General features: G+C 27.5%; 2 long non-coding RNA genes across 2 annotated transcripts; both read right to left on the bottom strand.

The window, feature by feature from the left end:
* LOC137805741 (uncharacterized) lies at positions 1–923 on the bottom strand. The gene is made up of 3 exons (XR_011080226.1): positions 789–923; positions 535–699; positions 1–195 (listed from the first exon to the last, which is right to left on the bottom strand). It is a non-coding gene; the product is annotated as an uncharacterized lncRNA (long non-coding RNA).
* Positions 924–6,762: 5,839 nt separating this feature from the next.
* Positions 6,763–7,647, bottom strand: LOC137805740 (uncharacterized). Its single transcript, XR_011080225.1, has 3 exons — positions 7,527–7,647; positions 7,275–7,439; positions 6,763–6,939 (listed from the first exon to the last, which is right to left on the bottom strand). It is a non-coding gene; the product is annotated as an uncharacterized lncRNA (long non-coding RNA).
* Between the last annotated feature and the right edge of the window lie 13,256 nt (positions 7,648–20,903).

The raw sequence follows: 20,903 nt of genomic DNA, 5'->3' as shown, positions 1-20,903 counted from the left end.
GGAGAAAATAAACACTTTTAATTTATTATTCAATTTTATATATTTCAAACGTCAACCATATACGTTCACAATATTATTCTCCTATGATGAGAGTCCTTTCATCTTACAACCTGAAAACACACTTGTTTAAAATGATTCTTTAACTAGAATCATTCACTTCTCCATCTCTTATTCCTTCCCTTGAAAACAAAGCACCTGCAAAATTGAATAATTTTAATGTTAAAAAAATAAATAAGTAGAAAATATATAGAACTACTGTTTGAATTTACGTTTTTGATAAATTTTCATTCGACGATCTAACCACAAGATACAACAACATTAAATTATTGGAATGTAATATTATAAATCAAATAATTAAAAACTTGTTAGAATGACTTAATATTAATCTACAATACCATTAACATTTTGCAACTTTTGAAATCTGAATAAATAGGATCTGAAGACGATGTCACACTACAAATATTATATATATGTTTAATTTGTATATTAATATATAATATTCAATTATAAAAAAATAAAATAAAAATAAAATACCTGAGTTTTCGTTTTTACGATTACAAGAACAATATCCATTGATACACTTAACTACTGATGCACTGCAAGGTAGAGCACGAATATTGCGAAGACAATCCTTCTTTGATTGACAAGCAACTACAACTATATCGCTTCCCTTGTTTGGTTCCATCGAAAATGAATGCCCTACAAACATAATTATATGCTTTTAATACAAGTAGATAATAGAAATAAACAAAAGAAATTCAGAAAGAAAAGGTAAACAAAAGAAATACCATAGCAAACTTTCATGGTAAGAATTAGGAACAAAAATGTTAATATGAATGAACTCTTCAACATGTTTTTTCAGGCTACAATCTCAAAATATGATGATGAAATTTGAAGTTCAGATTTTGTTATGATAATTTTGGTGTGTCATAGCTTGATTATTTATAGGAGAGTATGAAGTTCTTATTAATGGCAACATAGAAAACGACAATGAAGTAGTAATGTAAATGGTGCAAAAGTTTTGTTTGATGTAAGTGTAATAAATACATTATTTAATATACTATAACATTAATATTAGTATTAATGTTTCATTAATGTTTTGTAATTGATGAAATATTTGTTTTAATTATTATAGAAAAATTAGGTTTAGGATTACTCATACTTTTCGTGAAGGGGATGCGTGTGCTGATAAGTTGACTAATTTAAGATTTATTCATAGAGAATCATTTCATTAGTATCATAGGCTTTCATTTAGTTTGTTCTTAGAATTCTTTATGAATATGTGTAGTGTATCTATGTATCATTTTTGTTAACATATGAGTTTTGGTCCCATATTTTTTGTATTTTTTTTAATAATACTTTTTTCATGTAATGGTACATGATTGTTGTTACTTGAAGTGTCAGTCTAGCTTGATTATTTATAGGAGAGTATGAAGTTCTTATTAATGGCAACATAGAAAACGACAACGAAGTAGTAATGTAAATGGTGCAAAAGTTTTGTTTGATGTAAGTGTAATAAATACATTATTTAATATACTATAACATTAATATTAGTATTAATGTTTCATTAATGTTTTGTAATTGATGAAATACTTGTTTTAATTATTATAGAAAAATTAGGTTTAGGATTACTCATACTTTTCATGAAGGGGATGCGTGTGCTGATAAATTGACTAATTTAAGATTTATTCATAGAGAATCATTTCATTAGTATCATAGGCTTTCATTTAGTTTGTTCTTAGAATTCTTTATAAATATGAGTAGTGTATCTATGTATCATTTTTGTTAACATATGGGTTTTGGTCCCATATTTTTTGTATTTTTTTTTAATAATACTTTTTTCATGTAATGACACATGATTATTGTTACTTGAAGTGTCAGTCTAGCTAAGTTGCATAGTGATGCCTAACATCTTTTATAATATTTTTTAATATTAAAATAATCTTTTCCTATTGTATAAATAGGACAAAGTTTGAGTATAAGAAGCACACAATTATCATACATACAAAGTTCTCAGCTTTAAATTTGATAATCATATATTGAGATTGAAGGTTGGAGAAGATATGTCGAAGAAGAGTTTAGTATTGGCAGTTGTGTTTGAAATTCTTGCCATGGAAGTTTGTAATGGTATATTCATTTATCCTTTCATCAATGAAAGTTAATTTTTGTTGCATTATTGCAGGTTTTGTTTAATATTTATGGTTTTTGGGTGTCTGATTTATTTTTTCTCGCTCGCAAAAAATCTATTTAATTGTTGGACAATGGTGTATGTGGTATTTATTCTGTCGTATTTTGTGAGAACGTATTTTCTTTGGAAGGATGATGTAATTGTATTATGATCATATCTAATCATGCCTATATCAGTCTTGTCATGTCTATATCACTCTTGTTGATGTTTTTGTAGAGTATGTTGAATCTTCAATTAGTTGGGTGTTAAAAAATTTGGTCTGAGTTTTTTTGTATAAGAGTTGGAACACCAATGAAGTGTCTCATTTATTTTATTTATTCTTTGATGATAAAAAAAATGGTTTAAAAACATGAAATTGTATGTTTTGTAGGGCATTCATTTTCGATGGAAGAAAACAGAGAGGGAAGTGACATAGTTGTGGTTGCATGTCAAACAAAGCAAGACTGTCTTCGCAACATTCGTGCTCTTCCTTGTGGAGCATCAGTTGTTAAGTGTTCAAATGGTTACTGCGTTTGTAATCATTAGATCAAAATGAAGGTATTTTAATTTTCATTATTTATTACTCACTTATCTCTTCCTCATTAAACCCTTTATTTTATTATTTTATTTATTTATTTTCATTAACATTCAAATTATTCAATTTTGCAAGTAATTTGTCTTGAAGGGAACCTATAAACTTATAAGAGAAGTGAATGATTTTACTTATGTAAACTTTTTAAATAAATGTATTTTAGGGTTCTATGCTTCAAACTCAGTCATGGAATAATAATATTATGAGCAATGAACATATGTATGGTTCATGTTGAAATATATAAAAGTGATTAATACAACAAAATATATCTATTTTCTTTTTTTAATATGAACATTTTTACTATTCAGTAATCAAATATAGGAATAACTATGTAGAATTTTTTTTTTAATTAAAGATTATAAAATAAAATAAAGTAAAATTAGCATTGAACTTTTTTAATGAAAATTGTAAGTATTAATTAGTAATTTGGTAAGATTTTGTAATAGGGGTAAATAAAAATAAAGATATAATGTGATAAATAATCAATATAGCTTTTGTATAATAAGAATATGAAAGTCATTAATACTGAATTAAATTTAAAGTGTATAAATCAAATAAAGGAATGATTATGTAGAATTTTCAAAAATAAATACCAAATTGATAACACGTGTTATTCTGTAAGTTCGAAAGTTCAAAATACGTAAGTATTGATATTTAATGTCACTTTTGATAAGGATTACCTAAAACAATGTATTTATTCTTCTTTCTTCTCTTTTATTCCATATAAGATAATTATGATATTCAAAATGTTATAATTTTAAATATATTTATGGATAAAATATGAATATGAATAGGTAGATATAAGGAATTTTTTATTTAAATAAATTATATCTTAATGTTAGCTTTTAATTTAATAATTATTTTTTAAAAATATTTTTTTTCAACCTCCATGGAAGGTTAGGACAACACGTAATTATTAAGTAAGATCTCTTTTCTTTTAGAAATTAATTTGTAAAAAATATTTTTTACATCAAGATTTAAGACATGACATTTAGAGATGCTCTCCACTTATACAAGTAATATTTGAAGGTAATTTCTAAAGAAGTTTGTATACCAATTAAAGTAATTTTTTACTAATGATATTATATTATTATAAATTATAGATTATTATTTTAACAACTATTATATATATATATATATTAATAATTGTAGTATATATTTATTCATGTTATAATCTACACTACACAGGGACTAGAAGTCAAATCTCTTGAAGAATGTCAGAAGTTTTAACCATGACATAAGTCAAGTTTTATTGTTATGATTATTATTATAATTATTAGATATTAATATAATTCATAAAATAAAAATTAATAACATTATTCATATATTTAATATCATTAATTTTATTAAATATTATTACTATTAAATACTATTAATATTATTAAATACTATATTATTACTATTATTAAATATTATTAATATTGTTAAATAATATTAATATTGTTAAATATTATTAAATATTATACATATTATTAATATTATTAAATATTATGCATATTATTAATATTATTAAATATTGTGCATATTATTAAATATTATTAATATTATTAAACATTATAAGTAGTGTTATTATTATTAATATTATAAAAAATATTAATTTTATTAATATTTTTATTAATAGTATTTATATTATTAATGTTATTATTACTAATATTTTTTTTATATTATTAATATCATTAGTACTATTAATATTACTAATATTATTATTATTAATATTACTAATAATATTATTATATTAATATTATTAATTTTATAATATTAATAATATGTATACTTATTAGTTATGATTATTATTATTTATGAATATTAATTATGATTTTATAGTTATTTATATTATAATAATATTAATATTATGTATATAATTATTATGATAATAGTTGGTAGATAATAGAGATTCGTGGGTGATAGTTCGTGGGTAAAAGTTGGTAGGTAATAGAGATCTATATGTAAAAGTTTGTAAGTAATAAGTTTCGTAAGTAATAATTAGTAGGTAATGCTGAATTTATCTACGAATTTAGAATTTATGGGTAATATCCGTAAGTAATGTTGTCTGTGGATAATATTCGTAGTTTATGTTGAATTTACCTACGGATTTGAATCCGTAGATAAAAATTCGTAGATAATACTGATATTTTTGTAGTGATTATTTAAATAGACACTATAAAAAAATCATTAAATAAAAATTAAATTTAAAGATAAAAATTAGTTTATTATATTAACTAAATTATATATTATTTTAAAAACATTATTATAAAAAATAATTTTTATTATTAATAAATAGTTTCTAAATTGATATCTAATTAATTAATAAGATTTAAAAATTATTCATCAATAAAATTAATTTAAATAGTAATAATTTTTAATATCTAAAATGATATTAATACATTAAATAACTAATGATTGAATAGTAGTAAGAGTTAAATATATTAACAAAGTTAAGGAAGTGAGAATTACGGAACTCATGATATTGCATGAGAATGAATTAAAGTGAATTAAATAGAAAATTATTCTTCAAGTAAGTGAATTTTATTTATGTATATCTGAACATGTGTAAATATATTACTTAATTATAATACCTATTTAAAAAGTTATTTTTATTTTTTCTTATTGTGTTATGAATTATTATTGTGTGATGAATTGTATTATGTATATGAGTAAATGTTAATATAGGTGAAAAAACATATGAAAGAAAATAAACTTTTCATTAGTTTTTTTTTTTATTGTAAATGACTTGTATTTATCTAAATATTTTGAAACACTCCATACTCAGTATAGATCATCTATTAGATTTACACAATATGTTATAAGTAACATTTAAATAATAAAAATACATCTCCTTCTCATTAATCCATTCTAAGTGTTTTATTTGACTTTGAAGTGAGAGTTGGTAGGGATGATAAGGTGGATTGGTCCGCCATGCATAATAGCTCGGTCGTAAGTTTGTGGATTAGTCCGCATAAATTTTGTAATTAATAAAAAATTATTCTTAAATATAAATTTTAAATAAATTATTTATTTATTTTTAGTTTGATAAATTAGGTAAATTGTTTTACATTTTTATTCTTACAATACATGCATAATAAGATATGAGTAAAAAAAATTATTATGATATTATGATTTTTAACAAAATTTGAAATTTAATTGTATTAATAAATTTACTAATAAAATATTTCATGAAATATATACACTTTTTAAGCTAATACATGTAGGATACATGATTACTTTTTAATTTAAAAAATAATATATAGTACTATATTTAAATTTTATTATAAAAAATTAAGGTTTCCCTAGTGCATTGAAATCTAAAAAATGTATGCATTTTAGAAAGGCAACAAAATTATTAAATATTAAAAAATCATTATCAAAATTCTTGAAGGTGTTAGGATTGAGGAAAGTTTCTTCCTTTACCTACATGTCTTTCATCTAGCATCTTATATTTCAAAAAATATTTAAATTACCTTTTGACATTTTTCATTGAACGTTTTTTCTTTAATTTCAAAATGTGTAATTCATAGATTTTTCAGGTTATAGAATTTGGAAAAAAAAATTGTGTTTCGGATTGTGCAATATTTTAGATTGCACATTCCATAATACAAATTTAAATTTTGGATTATAGAATTTGGCATTAATAACTTTACAATTTTTGAAAATATGAGATTGCATGGAAAAATTATGCAGTGCAAAAAAAAGAAATTTATAGATTTTATGATATGCAAACCTAACCTACCTGCTCGAAGTGCGAATTCTGCAAGACACATCTAAATGGACCAACGCGCATTGAAATAAATAGTTCATCCCATTCTTTTTTTTCCTTAACGAGTCGTGGACCGGCTCATAAAGTTCATCCCACATTGTCATTTAGAATATATATATATATATATATATACCAACGCGCATTGAAATAGTCCATTCAATTCTTTTTTTTTCCTTAACGAGCCATGTACTAGCTCATAAAGTTCATCCCACATTGTCATTTAGAATATATATATATATATATACACTTTTGATTTATTATTCAATTTTTTAAATTTCAAACCTCAACCATATACGTTCATAATATTATTCTCTATAATGAGAGTCCTTTCATCTTACAACCTTAAAACACATTTGTTTAAAATGATTCTTTAACTAGAATCGTTCACTTCTCCATCTCTTATTCCTTCCCTTGAAAACAAAGCACCTTCAAAATTGAATAATTTTAATGTTAAAAAATAAATAAATAGAAAATATATAGAACTACTGTTTGAATTTATCCTTTTGATAATTTTTCATTCGACGATCTGACCACAAGATACAATAACATTAAATTATTGGAATGAAATATTATATATCAAATAATTAAAAATTGGTTAGAATGACTTAATATTAATTTACAATACCATTAGCATTTTGCAACTTTTGAAATCCGAATAAATAGGATCTGAAGACGATTTCACACTACAAATATTATATATCTGTTTAATTTTTATATTAATATATCATATTTAATTATAAAAAAATAAAAAAATTAAATACCTGGGTTTTCGTTTTTAGGATTACAAGCACAAATTCCATTGATACATTTAACTACTGATGCATTGCAAGGTAGAAAACGAATATTGCGAAGACAATCCTTCTTTGATTGACATGGAGCTATGACTACATCATTTCCCTTGTTTGGTTCCTTCGAAAATGAATGCCCTACAAACATAATTATATGCTTTTAATACAAGTAGATAACAGAAAGAAAAAAAAATCAGAAAAAATAGATAAAAAGAAAACAAATACCATGAAAAACTACCATGGCAAGAATTAGGAACAAAAATGTTAATATGAATGAACTCTTCAACATAGTTTTTCAGGCTACAGTCTCAAAATATGATGATGAAATTTGAAGTTCAAATGTTTGTTATGATAAATTTGGTGAGTCATACCTTGATTATTTATAGGAGAGTATGAAGTCCTTATTAATGGCAACATAGAAAACGACAACGAGGTAGTAATGTAAACGGTGCAAAAGTTTTGTTTGATGTAAGTGTAATAAATACATTATTTAATATACTATAATATTACTATTATGACTAATGTTTCGTTGATGTTTTTTAATTGATGGAATACTTGTTTTAATTACTATGAAAAAATTAGGTTTAGGGTTACTCATATTTTCCGCGAAGAGAATGCGTGTGCTGATAAGTTGGCTAATTTAATATTTATTCATAGAGAATCATTTTATTGGCATCATAGATTTCCATCTAGTTTGTTCTTAAAATTCTTTATGAATAGGTGTAGTCTACCTATGTATTGTTTTTGTTAACATATGGGTTTTGGTCTAGTCCTTCCATATTTTTTGTATTTTTTTAATAATAATTTTTTCATGTAATGACAAATGATTGTTGTTACTTGAAATGTCAGTGTAGCTAAGTTGCATAGTGATGCCTAACATGAAAGCTTTTAAAAAAATAAAAAATTAAAGATAAGAAATAATTAGTTACTACATTGTCCAAATTATATACTATTTTATAAATTATAAAATTATTGATATTTATATTAGTTTTTTATTAATAAAAAAATTATAAATTAGTTTATAATCACTTTAGATACAGGTTTTTTTAACTAATTTTTTAGTCTATAAAATAGTATTTAACTTAGTTAAGGTATTAGTTTTTATATAATGATTTAGTTTCTATTTAACAATTTTTTGAATGTAAAATAATAAAATAGGTTAATTGTAACCGCACGTAAAGAAAAAGCAACATACCTCCATAGCTTTTATCCTTTCTCTTTCCCAACTTCTCTTCTTTCCCTTTTCTCTTCAATTTCTCTTCCATAAATCATTTATTTCAAAATTTGATCACACCCTGCAATAGTTGAGAAGTCAAGCTACATTTCTATCCAATTAGATTTTCAAACATAGTAAGTTCATTTTTACTTTAAAGATATCTTATTCTTTGTTTTTCTTTATGATTTAGTCATCAACCCGTGTGAAACCAATTGAGAAAAATGTTTCTCTCAAACTAAAATTTGTTAATGTGTGAATAACTTGCTCTAGGTTACTGAATTTTGGAATGATTCCCTTGTTTGAGGTAGAATTTTCATCAGATAAGAAATTACAGGTAAGGGAAGTTATCTATTTTTTTTTATATAGAACCTTGGATAGTTGATTTAAATAATAAGTTAATCTAGTAATTGTATGCATGTTAGGTTATAAAGTTAGTTAAACTAAATTTGATTATGAGTTTATATGAGTATGAATTTGAAATATACATGTAATTGATTTGAGAAATCTTAAATGATGTATGTATGAGTGATTGATATGCATTGTATGTGAATGATGTGTGTTATATGTGAATGATGTGTTGTATGTGAATGACATGTGCCGTATGTGATTGATGAAATTTGCATGAACTTGATGTTATACATTCGAGGTAATGTATGAGATGTTGTGTTTTGGTACATTAAGTATTAAAAGTCTATGAACAAAGATCATCTAGCTTCACTGATGATCTAAGTCACATAGACTAGGGTATCAGTTGGTGAGAAGATGACGAGGGACTTCATACACATTGTGACCGCTTGTAGTCACACGATATGGATGTTTAAACTCATACGAATCCAATTGGAGTATATTAGATATTAGTCTCTAGTAAAGGCATACTTAATGAGTCTTCCAAAAGAGAATAAATCCATATGTTATCACTGATTGAAATGAAATAAAAAAAGTATTGGGGATTGAAAGGAAATCAAGGTACTGTGAAACAAATGTATTTATGTGGCCACAATTTGATTAATGAGTCTTTCGAAAGACGATATATTCATATGCAATCACTATGATTGGCTTGAAATCAAAGGTACTGAGGGTTGAAACGATGTGAGGCAAATGAATCTATGTAAAGTCAATATGATTGAAATGAAATCAATGTACTGTGGATTGGAATGAAATCGAATTATTGTGATTGATATTTGGATTTTGTATGACTGTGTTTCAGTAAAAAAGGAACTAATTTAATTATGAATTACTAATCAAATTAGCTATCTTACTTATATTTTCGTGTGTCAGAACTTTATTTTGATAGCTTACCCTTACATGTGTTTGCTTGTGTATGAACTGTGACGACTGTACTATGTACATAAGCATAGCAAATGATCATACAGGTACGGGAGAATCTAAAAGGCTTTAGAGTTTTGTTTTAAACTATGAATTGTAAATATTTGTATTTTTATGAGTCATAATCATGTATTATAAATGTTTTGAAAAACTCTAAGCTTGTATATAAATATGTAGAACTTGTATTGTAATAGTTAAATGTATTTTTGGGGTGTTCCATTAACTATTTTTTAGAAATCACACTTATTTAATGCAATCTACTAATATATTATACATAATCCTTAAAAGAATAAAACTTCAAGTATTTTTAATAAATATATTAAATAAATAATCATGAAAATTATTATATTTAATATGTCATAATTAAAGTGTTGAAACTTTAACGTTTCTTTTTTCTTTCTATTTTGTTTTTTTCTTTACATTTTTTTATAGGATATTTTTAATTGATCAAATTTTTACTTTTTAGATAAAGTAAGTACATGTTTATTTTAAAGATTCTTTATTATTTTTTGTTTCTTGTGATTTTGTCATTAATTTTTATGGATTGGTTAAGAATATTGATCATTTCATCTTAATTAAACTCATACAAAAATTTGATTATGTTTGGATCACTACATCATTTTTAAACTTAGGACAACACTGAACTAAGTTACAATACAATCCAAGTCGTGCATCTCATATGTCATTTTGTGCATGAACTTTCTCATTAACTTCTCACCACCTAATATCTTAGTCTATACATAGGCATCAATACTTAATACACAAACAAACATTTGTCCATATATTATCCCAAATGTATGACTTCAATCCCATACAATCTTCATCATATAGTATCACTCAAAATGCGATATACAACATTCAAAAATCAATTTAACATAAAAAAATATATTTAAATTCTAACCCATCAAAATCTAATATTTCTACAAGTTTAAACAATATATAAACAAACAACATCCCTGCAAAAGAAATTGAATATTATGACGATATCCCCTCCACATTTAGATATTCTAGTCTATGATACTATTGAAAGTTAAAGTTAATTTCCCTTACCTTAATTGATTGCTTTCCAAGCCACATCTGAAATTTTAGTTTCTCACGATAAGCTTCAAAATATAAGGGCCTAATGCAAGTTATATAAATAGAACAGAATTTCAGTATATAGTAGAATAAGTTTAGAGAATTACTTATCTCAACTAACTCCACCAAGATTGATGACTAAATTCTAAGGAAAAACAGAGAATAAAGGATCTTTAGAGCAAATATGAACTTACTCTGTTTGAGAATCCGTTCAGGTATAAATGTTCATTAACTCCTCAACTACAACATGGTGTGATAATATTCTAAAATACATGGAAATTAGGAGACAAAATTAAGAGAGATGGGAGAGAAGAAAGTTGGGATCGAGAGAGAAAATTATGTGAGGGAGGAGGGTGTCCATTGTTGTGTTTACCAGGGAGGGGGTTACATTATTTAGGCAATGTGATGAGCCCAATGTTATTGTGAAAATGTGTGATCTTCTACTTTAACAAAGTTTCCTCTAACTAGAAAAAAAAATAAAGACGATTTCTTGTAAGATAAATTTAAATTTAAAAATAAAACTTTTTTAATTTTAAACTGAAAATTTGAATTTAAAAAAAAAACTAGAAAACACAGTTTTTAAATTTCAAACTAAAAATTTGAATTTGAAAACACAATTTTTGAATGTAAAGGATGAAAAAGGAAAATGAAAAACACATTTTTATCATATAATCTATCATTTTTTTTTTTCAAAACCTAATAATTAAACGATTCTATTTTGTTGTGGTAATTATGAATATCTTATCATTTAATTAAGATATAACCACAATTCATTCAAATATTTGCCTACATAAAAAAATTTTCAATATATGTATATTACATATATGTTTATTTGATAATTGACATTAAGTCAATTGAAGGTAAAGTATAATAATTTTACATAATAATGATTACAATAATATTTTTTTATTCATATAGATATTAACAAAGAAAATTACTCTCTCAAAAAATAAACAAGCCTAATATATATATATATATATATATATATAATATTTATATTTTATAAATTATTTTAATTATTCAAATTCACATTATAATTCTTTATTTTACCATATAAGAGAATTTTATATATACTCATAGTCCTATAACAGTAATTTTTTTATAAAACAAGATATCTATATTTATGAGATTCTTATACTTTATTTAATCTTTTATTATAAATTATATAATATTAATATCTCATAAATTACATTAATTTATTTTTATGTAGTTTTTTAAAACTCAATAAATTATAAATGATGTGTTTTATACATTAAGAAGATTACTTTCCTATTTAAATAATATACATTTACTCCATTATTTTTATAATTTCATAAATATAAATATATTTGTTAACAAAACTTTTAGTTGTTATGAATTTGTTCAACCAGGCAAAGAAGAATTAAACCCTCAAAACTTGTTTTAATAAAAGCATACATAAATACATGCTTACAACACTAATTCAAACAAATCTTACACATTTAATTTAAATTTTAATATTTGATTCACACTTAAATTATATGTATAACGTTTCTTTCAATTAGTTTCAAGTCTACCCTCTACTATAAATATTCAAAACGATCAATAGTACATACCATGAAAAAACCCAATTTTGCTCTATTTAGATAAATTGAGTTTCAAATTTTGTATTTTTCTTCACTCACAAAATTTCAATCTTGTATCCCAAGGCTACAACCTAGAAGATATGTCAAAGGGTTCATTGAAATTAGTCTTTTTGTTCTTCATTATTGCCATGGAAGCCTTTCATGGTGTGTATTTGTTCTATAATTATTTGTCCCATGTTCTATGTAATATTTTTCTCATATCTTCTTATACTAAAATCATTTAATGAATTTTGTAGGTTTTTCATTCTCAAAGATACCAATGGAGAAGGGTGGAATGGTTGATTCATCTCAATGTTTTACCGATAAAAATTGTGTTCCCTACGTTCCATTTATGAAATGTGGTGGAGCAGGTGTTTTTTGCAGAGATGGTGCTTGTGTTTGTAAACACAAAAGTATGTAATATCAAAAGATGGAGTCAGATATTCATCTTAATATTTTTCAAAGGAAGATTACAACTCATTTATGAATAAGAATAGAGATAGATTGAATTAAAATTAGTAATACTTTCATGAGTTTTATTAAAATAAATAAATTAAACTATTATAAAATTAAATTAATATGAGATAAATTAAAATTATAAAATTGAATTAATATGAGAGAACATAATTGAATATAAATTGACTATTATGTATTTGTTATTTGTTCTATAATTATTTCTTCCATGTTGTATGTAATATTTTTCTCATATCTTCTTATACTAAAATCATTTAATGAATTTTGCAGGTCTTTCATTCTCAAAGATACCAATGCAGAAGGGTGAAATGGTTGATTCATCTCAGTGTTTTACCGATAAAAATTGTGTTCCCTTCGTTCCATTTATGAAATGTGGTGGAGCAGGTGTTTTTTGCAGAGATGGTGCTTGTGTTTGTAAACACAAAAGTATGTAATATCAAAATATGGAGTCAGATATTCATCTTAATGTTTTTCAAAGGAAGATTACAACTCATTTATGAATAAGAATAGAGATAGATTGAATTAAAATTAGTAATACTTTCATGAGTTTTATTAAAATAAATAAATTAAACTATTATAAAATTAAATTAATATGAGATAAATGAAAATATTATAAAATTTAATTAATATGAGAGAACATAATTGAATATAAATTGACTATTATGTATTTGTTATTTGTTCTATAATTATTTCTTCCATGTTGTATGTAATATTTTTCTCATATCTTCTTATACTAAAATCTTTTTAATGAATTTTGCAGGTCTTTCATTCTCAAAGATACCAATGTTGAAGGGTGGAATGGTTGATTCATCTCAGTGTTTTACCGACAAAAATTGTGTTCCCTTCATTCCATTTATGAAATGTGGTGGAGCAGGTGTTTTTTGCAGAGATGGTGCTTGTGTTTGTAAACATAAAAATATGTAATATCAAAAGATGGAGTCAGACATTCATCTTAAAGTTTTTCAAAGGATGATTACAAGTCATCTATGAATACGAAAATAGATAGATTGAATTGAAATTGGTATTCCTTTCATGAGTTTTATTAAAATAAATAAATCAAACTATTATGAAATTGAATTAATATAAATTGTTCTAATATGAGATAAATTAAAATATTATAAAATCAAATTAATATGAGAGAATTATGTGAAGGTAAATTGTGTTTTATTACATCACAATTTTAATGAATTAAATTTTATTTAATAATTTTAAATTACGTTAGCATATACATTGTTTGAATTATTATCTGTAGATATTTTATTTCAAAATATATTTTTACATCTCAAGTGTTATAATTCAGTTCAATTTAAATAAACTTATTTAAGAGTAATATAGTTTTTTTAATTAAATTAATATAATAATTCAATATAAAAAATAAAAAATTTCATTATACAATTTAAATAAGTTTTGTATCAATTTAGTTCAAATATTTTTTTAATGTAAATATTTGTATTTCTATAAATCCTAATCATGTATTAGGAATGTTTTGAAAAACTCCAAGTTTGTATAGAAACTGGTATAACTGATATTGTAATAGTTATATGTAAATTATGGGGTGTTACATTTAATGGTATCAGAGCAGTTCATCCTTAGGATAACCTGAGGGTAGTGGGTTTATTCTGTTTTTCCAGCGTGTAGATTTTTGTTTAAGTCTAGCCTCAAAACTTAGTTAAAAGTTTCTAATAAGATGTTTGATAAAGTTGTTTTTCTTGAAATTTTGTTTGTGTTCGAGTCAAGTTAATTGTTATGAATAAAGATGAAAGTATTAAGAATGAAAAGAATCTTGATAGAGTGGTGATGGTGCACACTCATGACTAGATCAAGATTATTTTCTATCTTAATTCTAAGTAGCTAGAGTACATTTTAGAGATAAGTTTGATTTATTTTTTTTACCTGTTTCGTATGATTATTTCTTTGAAGTTAATTTGTCTTAAAGATGTAGTTGGAAATTTTTAGTAATTTCGAACCCAATTCTTTACGTGCTTAGAAGATGACACGTAGACCACCTACTCCTCCACCAGTAGATATGCCCAACTTAGCTCGGGCAATAGAGATGATGGCAACAACCTTGCAACAACAGAGTGCTACTATTGCACAACAACATCAGGCCGCCCTTCATCAATTAGAAACAACTAGATTAGCAGCAGAAGCATCTCAACTTCATCAACAACCCCATACCTTTAGTCTGGAGGATTTTCTAAGACACAATCCACCCAAATTTAATGGCAAGGTAAATCCAGATGGAACAGACCAGTGGTTGAGAGACATAGAAAGAATATTTGAAGCTACTCAATGCCCTAAAGAGAGAAAGTTATCTTATGCCATTTATATGCTTATTGAAGAAGCTGAGTTTTGGTGGATAGGCATGAAGCAAATGATGGAAGACAAAGGAGAAGATGCCACTTGGGAGAACTTTAAAGTAAGATTCCTGGAGGAGTATTTTCCTGATAGTGTCAGGTATGCAAAAGAAATTGAATTCATGCAGTTGGAACAAAGAAATCTTTCAGTCACTGAATACGCTACTAGGTTCAAACACCTAGCAAGATTCTACACCCAGACCATGACTGAGGCTTGGAGATGTAGAAAATTTGAGTTTGGATTGAAGCAAGAACTTAAAGAAGTGGTGATTCCTATATCCATTAGAGATTTCCTTGCTCTAGTGGAGAAAGCAAAAGTATTGGAGAGTTTGAAAAATAGTAGCATACTTGCTAAGCCTTAAGTGGGAGGACCTTCTAAGAGCATGCCTAAATATGAAGATAGAAAGAAACCTTATTTCAAACCTCAATCTCATAGCAGTGGAAGACCCAGTTCTAAATCACCACCTAGTTCCAGATGTTTTAGATGCGGTGGGCCACATGTTGTTAGATTTTTCCCTCATCCAGTGTCAAATGTGACATGTGATAGATGTCACAGGTATGGTCATGCAACAAAAGACTGTCGTGTCCAATTGGTAGCTCCAAATTTTGGCGGAGTGCAGCAAGTACAACAAAATAGTAATAAAAAACCCAAAGTTGTTGGCAGAGTTTTTGCTATTGGTGGAGCTGAAGCTTCACAGTCTGATAGCCTTGTTAGAGGTATTTGTTCTATCCTTGGAACATAGTTATCTGTATTGTTTGATTATGGGGCAACCCATTCTTTTATATCTTTTGATTGTGCTAAGAAACTTAAGTTGGCAGTCCGAGAATTAGAATTTGAGTTGGTGGTATCTACACCAACATAAGGTATTATAGTAACTTATTCCATGTGTGCTGAGTGTCCAGTAATTATAGATGGGTAGAGATACAAGATCAACATGATTTGTATACCTCTAAAAGATTTGGAGGTTATATCGGGAATGGATTGGTTGTCTGCTAATCATATCCTTGTAGATTGTGGTCGGAAGAAGTTAATTTTCCCTAAATTAGAAGGAATGCAGGTTATCTCAGCTCAACAGCTTGAAAGAGAGATACAAGAAGGTGAAAAATGTTTTATGCTCTTGGCTTGTTCTATAGTTACAGATAAAGTACAAAAAGATATGTTTGTAGTTCAGGAGTTTATGGATGTATTTCCTGATGAGATTCCTGGACTTCCGCCAAAGAGAGAGATAGAGTTTGCAATTGACTTGATTCCTGAAGCAGGCCCTGTGTCAATTTCTCCATATCGAATGGCACCAGCAGAGTTAGCTGAATTGAAGAAACAACTAGAAGACTTATTAGAGAAACAATTCATTCGACCTAGTGTTTCTCCATGGGGAGCTCCAGTGTTATTAGTGAAGAAGAAAGATGGTTCGTCACGTCTATGCGTAGATTACAGACAATTAAACAAGTTAACAATAAAGAATAAATATCCTCTTCCTAGAATTGACGATCTGATGGATCAGTTGCATGGAGCAGTTGTCTTTTCTAAAATAGATTTGCGCTCAGGTTATCACCAAATTTCAGTGAAAGCGGAAGATATTTAAAAGACTGCTTTCAGATCAAGGTATGGTCACTATGAATTTCTGGTCATGCCATTTGGTGTGACCAATGCTCCAGCTATCTTCATGGATTATATGAATCGGATATTCAAACCTTTTCTTGATAAGTTTGTGGTAGTGTCCATAGATGATATCTTGATCTATTCTCGTACAAGGGAAGAACATGCAGAACATCTTAGAACTGTCCCGAACATTTTGAGAGAAAAACATTTATATGTTAAACTTTCAAAATGTGACTTCTGGATGTCAGAAATACAATTTTTAGGACATGTCATCTCTGCACAGGGAATATCAGTAGATCCTTCTAAAGTGGAGGTTGTACTTTAGTGGGAACGTCCTAAAACAGTTACAGAAATCAGAAGCTTTGTCGGGTTAGCAGGACATTACAGGAGATTTATAGAAGGTTTTTCTAAAATAATGGCTCCTATGACCCAATTGACTAGAAAGGATCATCCTTTTGCATGGACTGAACAATGTGAGAGAAGTTTTGAAGAGTTGAAAAGAAGGTTGACTAATGCTCCTATATTGACAATCCCTGATAACAATCAGTCTTTTGAAGTTTTTTGTGATGCTTCCTATCAGGGATTGGGTTGTGTTCTGATGCAGAATAAGAAAGTTGTTGTCTACGCTTCTCGTTAGTTAAAGGTGCATGAAAGAAATTATCCAACTCATGATCTAAAATTGGCAGCAATTGTCTTTGCTTTAAAAATATGGAGACATTTTCTTTAAGGAGTTAGTTTTGATGTGTTTAGTGATCATAAAAGCTTAAGGTATTTGTTTGATCAGAAGGAGCTTAATATGAGGTAGAGGAGGTGGATCGAATTTTTAAAGGACTATGATTTCCAACTAATATACCATCCTGGGAAGGCAAATGTTGTTGCAGATGCGTTGAGTCGTAAAAAAATACAAACGTCGTCGCTTATGATTAGAAAGCTAGCATTGATTGAAGATTTCAGGAGTATGAATTTGGAGGTTTCCATGTCTTCAAATTGCATTAGTTGTAATACACTTGTTATAACTAATGAATTTCTGGAGAAGGTGAAAGAGAAGCAGTTGGAAGATTCAAAATTGAAGAATTTCATGGACTTATTAAATACTGACAAAGCTAAAGACTTCTCTTTAGGAGTGGATGGTATTTTGAGATTCAGAAATAGAATATGCATACCAGAGGATAATGAACTAAAGCAAACAGTGTTATCTGAAGGTCATAAAAGTAAACTCAGTTTACATCCAGGAATGACCAAGATGTATCAAGATCTGAAGAAGTCTTATTGGTGGCATGACATGAAGAATGATGTAGCCAAGTTTGTAGCTGCTTGCTTGACTTGTCAGAAATCAAAGATTGAACATCAACTACCTAGAGGCATGTTAACTCAGTTAGACATTCCAGTGTGGAAGTGGGACAACATCTCAATAGATTTTTTTACCCACTTACCACGTACTTTGCGGAAGCATGACTCTGTTTGGGTCATAGTGGACAGAATGACAAAGACGACACACTTCCTACCTATAGACTTGAGAATCTCTATGCGGAAGTTGGCCCAGATTTACATAGATGAAATAGTCAGATTGCATGGTGTACCCTCTAGCATAATTTCTGATAGAGATCCTAGATTCACCTCCAGATTCTAGCAAACACTTCAAGAAGCCTTGGGGACTAAACTCAGACTCAGTTCAGCATATCATCCTCAAACTGATGGACAATCAGAGAGAACTATCCAGTCCTTAGAGGATTTGCTTAGGACTTGTGTGTTAGATCACTTGGACAGTTGGGATGAAATTCTACCATTGGTAGAGTTCACTTACAATAACAATTACCAAACTAGCATAGGAATGGCTCCTTTCGAGGCATTGTACGGAAGAAAGTGCAGGACACCTCTGTGTTGGTTTCAGGATGGTGAGAGTGTGTTAATTGGACTAGAATTAATACAAAAAATCAATGAGAAAGTAAAAATGATTCAGGAAAGATTGAAAAATCTATCAGCAGGCAAAAATCTTATGCAGATCAAAGAAGAAGACCTTTAGAATTCTCTGTGGGTGAGCATGTCTTTTTTAGATGTAGGAAGAGCACTCAAATCCAAGAAATTGACTCCTAAGTTCATAGGACCTTATCAAATTCTCAGGAGAACAGGTCCTGTGGCTTACGAAATTGCTTTGCCTCCTCCTTTAGCTAACATTCACAATATTTTCCATGTATCCCAGCTAAGAAAGTATGTATTTGATCCTAGCCACATTCTAGAGTCTGATTCCATCCAGGTGAAAGAAAATTTGTCATTTGAAGTGAAGCCAATCAGAATTTTAGATTCACAATTGAAACAACTCGTGGAAGGAGTATTCCCATGGTGAAAGTATTGTGGGATCTCATCTCTGGAGATTCCACTTGGGAAATTGAAGAGGAGATACGAGCATCATACAACCTCTTTCTTGGTAAGTTCATTTTCGAGGACGAAATTTTTTGTAGTTTGAAATAATGTAAGAACGTTAAAAAAAAAGAATAAAGGTGTAGAGAAGCCCTTTTTCCCCACCACGGTTTTTTTTTTCTTCTTTCTCTCTCTCTCTCCATATTCTCTTCTCTCCCTCTCTCTTAATTTCTCTCCCAATCTTCATTTATTTTAGAATATGATCATACCACGCTGTAGCTGGGGAGTTAAGGAACATTTCTACCCGATCAGATTTTCAAACAGAGTAAGTTCATTTTTACTCTAAATATCCTTTGTTCTCTGTTTTTCCTTAGGATTTAGTCATCAATCTTTGTGGGGTCAGTTGAGAAGTTTAATCCTCTCAACTTATTCTATTATATACTGAATTTTTGTTTTGTTTGGATAATTTGCATTAGGCCCGTAAATCTTGAAGCTTATCCAAACGGTGGGGAATAAAATTCTAAAAGTTGCTTGGAAAGCAAGCAATTGAGGTAAGGGAAGCTAAATTTAATTTCTAATAGCACCCTAGGATAGAAGATCTGAATGCGGAAGGGACGTGGTCCCAATATTTAATTTTTCTTGCAGGGATGTTGTGTGTTTATATATTGGGTTGTTTGTTTGTATATTATTTAAATTTGTAAAAATATTATATTTTGATGATTTAGTATTAAAGTGTTATTTTATTTATGTCAAATAGACTTTTGAATATTGTGGATCACTTTTTGAATGACATTGTATGACGAAATGGTATGGAATTGAATTCATACATTTGGGATAATGTATGGACTGATGTTTGTTGTGTATTAAGTATTGATGCCTATGTGGTAACAGAGATCTCCGAGCTTCACTGATGATCTAAGTCACATAGACTAAGATATCAGGTGGTGAGAAGCTGATGGGGGAGTTCATGCACACCGTGACATATGAGATGCACGACTTGGGTTGTATTGAACTTACCCTGATCCTTTTTGTTGGATTCGCTGGTAATCTTTGGATCAGGTGTTAGTCTCTGGTAGGACTTACTTAATACGGGTCTTCCGGAAGACGTTGTTTGTTGAATATTCTGGATGTGTAGATCCATGTGAGATCTATGTGATAGTTTTATTGTTGAGATTCGAAGAAAATTGAATAATTTGATAAATTGATCATGTAATTTGGTTTTCTCTTTGGATTTAAGTGTGTATATTATAAAATTCTATTTTCACTAGCTTACCCTTGTTTTTCTTGTTGTGTTTGAACTGCGATGACTGTACTATGTACAGGAGCAGATGACCATACAGGTGCAGGAGAGCCTTAGAGGTTTCAGAGTTTTATTTTGAGCTGTGGATATGTAAATATTTGTATTTCTATAAATCCTAATCATGTATTAGGAATGTTTTGAAAAACTCCAAGTTTGGATAGAAACTGGTATAACTGATATTGTAATAGTTATATGTAAATTAAGGGGTGTTACATTTCATCTTGCATCTTATATTTCAAAAAATATTCAAATTACCCTTTGACATTTTTCATTGAACGTTTTTTCTTTAATTTCAAAATGTGAAATTCAGA

This window comes from Phaseolus vulgaris, chromosome 3 (assembly GCF_000499845.2).
Source record: "Phaseolus vulgaris cultivar G19833 chromosome 3, P. vulgaris v2.0, whole genome shotgun sequence".
In the NCBI taxonomy this organism is placed as follows: domain Eukaryota; kingdom Viridiplantae; phylum Streptophyta; class Magnoliopsida; order Fabales; family Fabaceae; genus Phaseolus; species Phaseolus vulgaris.
The sequence above is the reverse complement of the archived record's forward strand: the minus strand, read 5'-3'. Positions and strand labels throughout refer to the sequence as shown.